At 42.2% G+C, this 8,192-nt stretch overlaps 1 long non-coding RNA gene across 1 annotated transcript; it reads left to right on the top strand.

The window, feature by feature from the left end:
* Positions 1-751: 751 nt before the first annotated feature.
* LOC149852605 (uncharacterized) lies at positions 752-7,994 on the top strand. The gene is made up of 3 exons (XR_016439467.1): positions 752-1,221; positions 6,764-6,915; positions 7,653-7,994. It is a non-coding gene; the product is annotated as an uncharacterized LOC149852605 (long non-coding RNA).
* The last annotated feature ends 198 nt before the right edge of the window (positions 7,995-8,192 follow it).

Raw genomic sequence — 8,192 nt, 5'->3', positions numbered from 1 at the left:
TGTAATGTAATGTGTTGTGTGAACAGGAAATGTAATGTCAGTATGATGCAAAACATTGCGGTTCGTTTCTTTTGGAGGCTCGCAAATAATTCTCAGGCACACACTATTAGCAGCACAAAAGGTGTATTTGCAAATAGGGTCAGAGCAGAGACAGAAAATCTCAGATTACTCCGCCCCCTGAGGAAATCCGCAGCAGGCACTATATGCTCTCCCTCCTGGGCACGTGTGCAGAAACAGGAACTCTTACAGCTCATTTCTGGTTCTTACAAACATATATGTGATCACGTCACTTCATCCGTCGCATGTATATTATAATTAACTACTTAAGTATGCGGGGCGGATAGGCATATATGCATCAGCTAATTGCGCACGCTCAGAAAGCTCTCTAGGTCACCAAGAGTTGAAATCCCGCCCCTTTCAAGGCCACAGTCAGTTGAATTCCAGCTTCTGTAATCTGCATGAGAAAGGCTAGGGGGAGGCTGGGGGAGTGTGTGATTTAGTATAAGAAAAGCTAGCAAATTGGCCAAGGAGGAGAAATGTCCTTGGCAGTGTTTCTTCTTATCAGGTACGAGATTACTATGCATTTCTAACAATATTTCTAACAAGTACATAGCAGAAGGGGAGCGACCTGCAGAGCCCTGCGGGCTGTGATGCTGAACTACAAACCCCAGAGGCCTCTGGAAGCAGGAAGAGGAAGTGATGATGCTTTTTACTAAGTTCAAAGGACTCAAAACCTCTCAGTGGCAGACTTTTTTTTTGGAGGAATCTAAAAGTCCTTGCTACACTTTCTGTTTCTCCTTGTGAGTGTAAATAGCAGGTTTTAATCACATAATGTGCCAAAAATGCTTTTTTTTTGCAATTTCCCTGGCAGCCTGGACGGGTAAGTGCTCGTGTCTGAGCATGCGCAGCAGGCTGCGCCTTGCCCAGGAAGCGGCTGTTCCTTTCGCTTTCCAGCTTAACAAATGCTGCAAGATGAAAGCGCGTATAGACGTTTGAAATTTTGAAAACTGGACAGAAAAGCTGCAATTACATCCTGTAGCTCTTTTACTGTGGGTACTAGATGTGGAACTTGCTGTCTGACATTGTGAAAAACTTTTCCCAGCTTTCTTGATAAATGTGAAGACATTTTTTGGAGGGCAAAAGGCATCTTTCAGTTTCATGACGAAAGCAAAGCCATGTTTCAGAGGCAGAACACAGCACAACTCAGCAGGATCAGTCAAGGTAGGTGAACTTTGCTTGATGGATAAACATTCAGGAGACCTTTAATACCCTCTAAAATACTCCATTATAATGTAATAATACATAGATTGGATTATCCTTTGGGATTTTGTTTGATTACTTACGCAAAAACTAAGTTATTTCTGTATTCACATATAATTTCATTAAAAATACTTTATAGACTTCATAGTAAAAAACAAAACAAACCCTCAAAAAAGAACAAAAATCCCTCCACACAACACCCAAACTAAATGGGGGAAAAACAAACAAACAAGCCACTCTTGCTATAAGTTAAGACAAAGTTTTGTAACAGAGAACCTCTTCAATTTGGAGTCCAGGAAACAATATTTTTCTTTGAAAGAACTAGGAGAATAGTATTTCCAGAATTAATCAAATTGGAAAATTGTATCTTTTACTAATTCTGAAATCAGTAGGAATTAAGCACATCATTAAATATTGATAAGTATGGAAAAACATATATACTGAATTGGGACCAATATTTCCAAAGATATTATAATTTTTTAATTGACTTAACAAATGTCCATGTAGTAGATATCAAGGGCTGGCTCGCAGGGATAATTGTGATGTAGCTTCAGGGGAGATTTGATGACCTATTGGTGGGATAAGTCATGTTACAAGTGGTGAATTAGAGTATTCTCCCCCCCCCAGTTTTTAATAAAGGACAGAAAGTTTTACTGGAGTATCTTAGGGGAGAGTAAACCTTTTTAACAGTTTTTCGTGAGCGCTTTTCAACATAATGAACTTTTCTTTATTTTAATTTTTATGGACTTTTTCCAATTGTATTAAAAAGCAATTCACAATGTATATTTTTGTGTTGTCATGAATTAAATGGAAATTAAAACAAAAATGTTCCCGAGGGTTGGGGTTTTTTTTTCTTTACTCCTTTAAAAATCAATAGAGAGTAAACAATGCAAATCTATAGATTCCCAGCAATGCATATTTTTCACTTTGAAACTATTTGAAACCATTTTTAAATTTGTTTTGTCATCATCTATGAATGGAATGGGATACCAGGTTGAAGACTTTTTTGAAGTCAAGATATATGACATCAATCCCTTCTCCCTTCTCCAGGTGATAGGTCACCTGGTCATAGAAGGATATGAGATTGGTCAAGCAAGACCTACCTGCAACAAACCCATGCTGGTTATCCCTCAGGATGTTGGCGTTGGCCAGTCCATTAAGGATGGCCCTTTAATAAACTTTTCTAAGACCTCCCCCGGGATAGAAGTCAGGCTGATGGGCCTATAGTTAGCCGGATCCACTTTCCTCCCTTTCTTGAAGATTGGCACCACATTGGCCTTCTTCCAGTCCAGAGTGCCAGGAGTTTTCAAAGATCTGTGTTGAACAGTGTTGATCAGTCCTGCATAATGAGCTGTATGCTCTGCAGTGTGGAGATGGTGTTTTGCAATGTCTGAGAGTTTCAAACAGTTTCACAATCCTTCACTATTTCCAACAGGCCAAGAAGCCTAAAGGAGTTTCACTTACAGACAATGATGTAATTATCCCAGGGTCCTAGGGTTAGACAGTCTCGTGGGATAACTGATGGAAAACAAAGACTCATCAGAAAAAGTTGTTGAAATATTTGGTTACTGAGCTTGGCCATGGAAAGGCAAGTTGTGGTTTTGACAAAATGGAATGAGTGGAAATTAATATAGAATAAGAGTATAAATCCAGAGTGGTCCCAAGTATGTCCTCTGTGGATATTCTTATTTCAGAATAGGTGTTTTGACATGCAGAGTTAACTGGGAATAGTTATTTTGGAATTACTCCCCCTGAACAGGAGACCTACACTGAGTGTTTTAACTTTCAGTCAATTAAAAGAGAAACCCATTTGACTTGGCTTCAGGCAGATATGTTTGAGAAGGCTGTCCACCACTGTGTAAAACTGGGCACAGGCTTTTGCAAGGTGTCCATCCTGCACAGCAATGCAGACATCACCTTTTGTTGCCTTTGTGATGCCATAAACATTTTGTGGTGGCACAAAGCAAAGCAAATAGATACTTCTACTCTATGTCACACTACAATATGGTTGCTAAAAAAGGTAGCAGCGATTTGTGCTGCTTTATTGTGGTGGATGTCTATTTTCTTTATGGCAGAAACGTACAGGCAGCCTGGAGTGTCATGCACCCTCTAGCCACCTCAGGCAGAAGGTCTCTGGGTTTGGGGTCTCAACCTTGTGTGCCCCAGGATTTTTCACGCAGGATCAGGCCCCTCAACCTTGGGAGTGCCTGCATGGTTTTCCCTGCTCCCAGGAGGCATGCCCATCACAATCTCTAATCTAATAGTGTTCTCAAGTTGACTCAAAATGACATTTCACAGTTTGTATAGGAGTCACAAAACAATAGTACGTAGGGCAAAATCCTGTTTTGCCTCATAGACAAGTAAGTGGCACATAAGTGTCTGTTTTATGAGTATGAATCTAAATGCAACTCTACTTCACTTTTTCCATTATACAATCACGGTAATAATATTATTTAAGTCCAATACATGACTACTCTGAATATGGGTAAATTGTGTAGCCATGCTCTGTAGAGCTACATGGTATCATCTCTGGAGAAGTGCGGTAGCCATTTGTGCCCTGGAGCAATTGTGTTCTGCTAGCCTGGTTGTCCACAGCCTGTATGACCTCAGCTGGGCTAGAAATGTCACTCAGGTGACAAGGTGTTACAGGGCATTACCAAATGATGGACAATGAGCCTCATATGTTTGTCACAAGAACCAAATGGGATTCTTTTCTTCCTCATCATTTAAGTGGCTGTTCCTTAAACTTCACAACAGGATTTTTGGCACTTCTATACAGTGAACATTCAATTCCTTGACGCATAAGCTGCACATGTAGACCTCTATGTCAGTATTTCCCAACCTTTTCCAGCCCAAGGCACACTTATATTAATAACAATTTTTCCATGGCACAACTGTTAAGGGATTCCCCATCCTCGTACCTACCGTCGCTCATTGCCATGGCAAAATTCCACAGCACACCTGTTCACTTCCGATGGCATGCCATTGTGCCATGGCACACTGGTTGGGAAACACTGATCTAAGTACATGCATCCCTGGGTGCATGCACCATGAACAAAATGGTGGAGGAGTCCCTCAGATTTTGCCCCAGCAGCTGACTGGCTACAGTCCTTTCCAGGGAAGCTGGGGACTCAGGTTCTAGCCCCCCCTTGGGTAGTCTGTTCACAGCACCCAATGAAGTGAGATGCTGACTGCAGACGCTCCTGCCCCTCTGAACCAGTTAGATTCAGTTGCCACCATCTCCACTAGCGGGTGCTATCACTACAAATATGTCTTCCCAGCTGTAGTGGTGACAGCTCCCGAGTGTAGACAAATAATTGGTGAAAGTCAGTTGAAGCCCAAAGCAGTGTTTCTTCAGGCTAACCAAGTAGCAGAGTAATCTCCACACTGATGTGGCTGCACTATTCCCAGTACTCGGGTTAACTTATTTACAGCTAGACCTGGTATCTTTAAGCTCTCCTGCAAATTACAGTGTACACGTACCCCGAGTCGTTGCACATTTAAGGTGAGCCTGGGAAACAATCACCGTATCAGCCTCTTGAATTTTAAGCAGCTTTTTCTTGTGCTGTGCAGGAACTGCCCTTCTTTTAGCTGCAGACAACATAATACCCAGGGGCACATCTGGATTCTGTCTGTCCCCCCACATATAATGGGCAACCCACAGAGCTGCCTGTCCTCTGCCCAAACCCTTTACAAGCTGCTGTGGGTTCGGTGCGAGAAGCTGTGGAAGAGACGCCTCCCGCATGGACCCGCAGGCTCCTAACACCTAGTCTTACTAAAAGCATGAGTCAGCGCCCCAGAACTCATAGGACTTGCCTAAAAATAATGGGCTGCAAAATGCTTTTTGAGTTCTGCCACCTGAGACCTTAGTTTACACTGGGAGCATATTCTCTAGAGTATGAAAGAATATGAATATGCTTTTCTCTGGAATAATGGGGATTAGAAATTTCTGTAAAAAACAAACAAAAAACTTAAGAGTAGTAAATATCATTTAATAGCAGGAATGGAGGAGCTTGGCCCTTAAGAAAAGCATTATTTATTTCTATATTAGACCTGTAGCAGTGGAAGTAGATAGCATTACAATGCAGATTCATAGAAGATAGCAATTAAGACAATTGAAGAATTGTTTCAAGTATTCCTGCATCCCTCTGGAAGTCAATCCACATCCCTCTTGAAGTGCGGTGTCCAAAACTGGACATAATACTCCAACTGCAGCCTGACCAGTGCCACATACAGGGGAAGCATCACCCCCTACTATGACTTCAAGATCCCTTCCTGCTGCTGTGCTGCTGATAATGGTCATCCTCCAGCCTATATGTTGGTGGACGATCCAGGCTGACCTGGACAGGCTCAGCAAATGGGCGGACGAGAACCTGATGGTGTTTAATGCTGAAAAAAGCACGGTTCTCCACCTTGGGAGGAAAAACCTGCAGCATCCTTATGGGCTCGGCAGTGCTATGCTGGCTAGCACTATGGAAGAAAGAGACTTGGGGGTCATCATTGACCACAAGATGAACATGAGCCTGCACTGCGATGCTGCGGCTAGTAAAGCGACCAAAATGCTGGCGTGCATCCATAGATGCTTCTCAAGCAAATCCCGGGACATCATTCTCCCCTTGTGCTCGGCCTTGGTGAGGCCTCAGCTGGAGTACTGCGTCCAGTTTTGGGCCCCACAATTCAAAAAGGATGTGGAGAAGCTTGAGAGAGTCCAGAGAAGAGCCACTCACGTGATCAAAAGTCAGGAAAACAGACCTTAAGACGACAGGCTGAGAGCCATGGGGCTCTTCAGCCTAGAAAAGCGCAGGCTCAGGGGTGATCTGATGGCCACCTATAAGTTTCTCAGGGGTGACCACCAGGATCTGGGGGAACGTTTGTTCACCAGAGCGCCCCAAGGGATGACGAGGTCGAACGGTCACAAACTACTGCAAGACTGTTTCAGGCTGGACATAAGGAAGAATTTCTTTACTGTCCAAGGTCTGGAACAGTCTGCCAGCGGAGGTGGTTCAAGCACCTATATTGAACACCTTCAAGAGCAAATTGGACTCAATGATCTTGGTCCCTTCCAGCCCTAATGTCTATGAAATCTATGAAACACTCCCCACATTTGCCACAGCCATTGGCACAGTACTCTGAAGAGCTTGAAGAGGACAAATCTCATGTTGCCTTGAACAGCTCTATTGGCATGTCACTGTACCTGGACCCCGTGTTTCCTTTTTACCAGCGCACAGTATTATAATTCTGGATTTCATTCATTTAACATGGTCTAAAATGTAATGAAAACTCTTGATTGTCTCCTGACTCAACACATGATTTTTCATTTAGGGGAAAAGGGAGGGAGATATCAGGGATAACCCTGGAATTCCTGTTTCAGCGACTGTTTTAATTCTGCACTTTCATAAGTTTATTCAAACCAGGGTTGTTCCCCTTGTATACATGTACGTGCTGTCCTCCTGCTATCTCATCCAGTACACAACGGTGGTAACCAGCGCTCTATGTTCTCCAGGTGAATACTTTTCTGCCGTCCCCTTGTGCTGTTGCATCAAGTTTCAGTGAAGAAGATGCCTTCCTCTTTGTGCCAAATCTCCAGCGTCTCCACATCGCTGCCTGGTTTACTCACGTTCTTCATTACTTTTCATATTTGCAAGGTAAAATCAGGTAAGTGTCTGCTCCGTACTAATGTGTGCTCTGCTGCTGAAAGGTTTTTTTAATTTTCGATTGACACATTGCACCAATTCTAGTCTTTCCTGGCAAACGGAAAAGAATTTGTGAGAAATTCTAGATGGCATTAACATCATTGTGTAGGAAGAAACAATAACTACATCTAAAATAAAAAGTTTTCCTCTTTCTCTCCAAGCATACAGAAGAATAGCTCTTTCATGTCGCCCGATCATATTTCCATATTTCTGTGTGCTTCTATGTTCCTCGTTCCCACAGTATCCTAACATCCCCCTTCTCATCACTCCACTGGATTTTCAAAACCAATATTGAGGAGGAAAATTCTCTTTTACGTGACATTTCAATGATTTGATATTTGTATCTAATCCCAAAACGTGATTAAATCATCAAAGCACCCAAATTTTTTCTGGGATACAATGTTCAGAAAATATCCCATTAAAAACGTTGACATTTCTATGACAAAAAAAAAATATGTTGTATTTATTCAGGGTATTCTATCATTTCTCAGACACTTGGCAGATGTTGGGCAGTGAGCTGCAGTTAAAGTTGCTCAGCCGTTTCTAGTTTAAACCTGTGTTTTCAGTTATTTGTCACTTTACCAGTCCAGGCTGAAACTCTGCCAGGTGGTAATCCATCTCATGTTGAATATCTCAGATTTCTCTTTTTACTTTTTTACTTCAGAACTTATTTTGGGGTGTTTTTGGTAAATTTTACAGCCCTGTTTACACTTGTTGGACCTGATCAGCCAATCACTGCCATTGTGGGGGAAGAGATCGTATTGCCGTGCCGCCTGGCCCCCAACATGAGCGCTGAGAACATGGAAGTGAGGTGGTTCCGACCTGGGTTTACAGATTATGTGCATCTGTACCATGATGGGAGAGATCTGTTTGGACGACAGATGCCAGAATACAAGAGAAGGACAGCGTTTTGGAAAGGTGGCCTCACAGATGGAAACGTTTCCTTGAGGATTCTCAATATTGGGCCTTCAGATGAAGGGCTATACAGCTGCCTTGTTAATGATGATAATACTTATGAACAAGCTGTAATAGATCTGAAGGTAGCAGGTCAGTGGCTTGTCTCAGTTTATCTGCATGGTTTTCAGGTTTTTTCTCTTTCAAAATATGCCAACTGCATGGAACCTATGTATGAATTATTTTACAATTAGACACTGTATTTCAATTTTATCCAGCCATTTTCACATTTCAGGCATATTTCAATTTTTGTCTGTATTTAATAATTTTAAGCAATATTTCAAA

This window comes from Crocodylus siamensis, chromosome 15 (genome assembly GCF_052110815.1).
Source record: "Crocodylus siamensis isolate JL-2025a chromosome 15, ASM5211081v1, whole genome shotgun sequence".
NCBI lineage: Eukaryota > Metazoa > Chordata > Crocodylia > Crocodylidae > Crocodylus > Crocodylus siamensis.
This window is presented reverse-complemented; position numbering and strand designations above follow the sequence as displayed.